General features: G+C 66.8%; 1 protein-coding gene across 1 annotated transcript in view; it reads left to right on the top strand.

The window, feature by feature from the left end:
* The window catches only part of PEBP4 (phosphatidylethanolamine binding protein 4), a 60,864-nt gene that overhangs the window by 57,384 nt on the left and 1,099 nt on the right, over positions 1-2,381 (top strand). The window lies entirely within an intron of this gene.

Here is a 2,381-nt window from a genome sequence, read left to right on the forward strand (position 1 = left end):
GGGGGGGTGGGGGCCGTGGGTAGAGCTTGGGGGGGAGGCGGCGTCCCCGCACCGCCCCTTTGGGAGCGGTTTTTCCAGGGATGCTCTGGAGCCAAAAGGTTTCGCTGCGCGGGGGGCACGGCATAGATCGTCCCCCCACCTCCTCCCCCCCCCAGATCCCGCCGTGCGCCCCGAGCCCTTCCCCGCAGCCACCCGGGGCTTTGACCCCGAAGCGGCTCAGCCCTTTCCCGGCCTCAGTTTCCCCCCCCGCCCCGCTTTGGAGTCTGCTCCCACGGAAGCAGAACCCCGCTTTGCAGCAGCTCCGTGCCCCCCCCCCCGGGCCCGGCGGCGCTCAGCTCCAGCCCCGCGGGCTGACGGCCGCCTCGGCGCTCTCAGCGGATGGGAGATAACAGTTTTGTGGGCTGCGTAATGCTCTCCATCCACAGCGCTGCCCGGCCGTAGGAAATCCCCCCCGCGTCCCGACGGGGAATTCAGCATCGAGTCGGGCACGGGGAGGAAAACCCACCCGGTCTGCGGCCTCAGAGCCGATCTGGGGGCACTTTGCCCCGTTTCCCCCCCCCCCCCCTCCCTCTGCTTTGCACGGGGACCCCGGGGGATGGAGACCCTTCTCCATCCCGCTCTGCCGGTGCGTGGCTGCCTCCCGTCCGTGTCCCCCCCGGTGAAGGCGGCACGGTTTGGGGTCGGGACCCATAGGGCGCGCAGCTGGCCGCCCCACCGTGCCTCCTTCCTTCCCTTACGGGTCCGGATTCACATCGGGGAGTGAGTCACGAGCCGGCCTCGATCCGCCCAGCCAGAAATTCGGGTCGGACCGGTGCTGGCTGGGGAGAGGGAGCAGGAGAGGAAAGCAAAAGCCGGGCACGGCGGGGTGATGCCGGGTTTGGCTTCGGGGCTGGGAAGCGAGGAAGGCTGCAGTGAGGATGATGATGATGGCCGAAGTCTCCGGGTGTTGGTTAATGGGGAACGAAGCAGGCAGCGGCCGCACGCCCACCTCCGCTGGGACATCATTAATCTCGGCAGAGCCGCGCTGATGGGGCTGATTAATGACGGCCCCGAAGCGCTGCGGGGTGGGGGGTCCGGCACGGGGCAGAGGGGAACGTGGGGTGCCAGGAAGCAGCCCCATAGATCCTGCCGCCCTATGGCTGTGGGTCTGGAGGGGTTGGCGGAGCCGTGCCCGCTCCCCGGGCCTCAGTTTCCCCCCTGTGCGCTGCTCCTCCTCCGGCGATGATTTAATCCTGCAGGAAACGAGCTTGAAAGTGAACCAAAGCGCGGATGAAACGTCTCATTGTTCGGGCGGGGAGGGGGGGGGACGGTGACCCCCACAACCTCCTCTCCCGGCCCCACTGACTCACGGGGCCGTTGGGACCCATTGGAGCGGAGGTGCCCTTCGTGGACACCCCCACACCCATGGGAGGGGGGAGGGAGTAGCCGTGCCATTAGTGCCCCAATGTTTGGGGATGCCCCCACATTGCTGGGTTTAGGGGGGGGGGGACGCGGGGCTGGGAGCCACGTGGGGAAGCCCCCAGCACATCCACGGGTGCCTGGGGGTTTCCTTCGGGACGGACCCGCGGGGAGAGGTGCGAGGAGCGCGAGCGCAGGTAGGAAAAGTAGGTCAGGAAAAACCCTCGCCCCGCGCACCGGGGCCGCTGCGTGCAGCCCTGTAATAACGCAGCCTCGTCCCGGCCGCTTTCATCCGCGCCTCTCGGGAGGATCCATAAACACTAATTAGGGCTGCCGGCACCCCAGGGAGGGGGGAGCAGCCGTGTCTCGCTCTCGCCCCATCCCACGGGCCCCCCCCCCCCAAGTCCCCACATGGGCTTTCCGGGGGCTTTCATCCCGCGGATGAAAGGCACCCACGGATTTGGGGACGGGATGATCGCCTCCGGGACCCCCGAGAGACCCCAACCCTGTGCTCAGTGGGATTGGTGTGGGGGGGCGGGGGGGGGAAGATTCAGGCCCCGAAGCGAGAGGCTCCCAGCCTTTTTCCATCCTTTCTAAGGGAGATCTTTAGGCTTGGATGCGCTCATCTCCGCCCTGGGCGCAGCAGCATCTCCCCATCCGCGTTTCTCTGCTGGTCCAGGGGGGCACGGAGCCTGGGGGGAGGTGGGGGGCACGTGGGAGGGAGGGTTTCGGATCATCAGTGGGGCTGTTCCCCCACTGTGACACCACAGTGTCCCTTCGGGTGTCCCTTTGGTTTTCCTTTGGGTGTCCCTTTGGGTGTCCCTTTGGGTGTCCCATCTGGTGTCCCTTTGGGTGTCCCTTTGGGTGTCCCTTTGGTGTCCCTTTGGGTGTCCCTTTCATGTCCCTTTGGGTGTCCCCTTTGGTGTCCCTTTGGTGTTCTTTGGGTGTCCCTTTGGGTGTCCCCTTTGGTGTCCCTTTGGTGT

The sequence above is a fragment of the Numida meleagris genome, chromosome 21, assembly GCF_002078875.1.
Source record: "Numida meleagris isolate 19003 breed g44 Domestic line chromosome 21, NumMel1.0, whole genome shotgun sequence".
NCBI lineage: Eukaryota > Metazoa > Chordata > Aves > Galliformes > Numididae > Numida > Numida meleagris.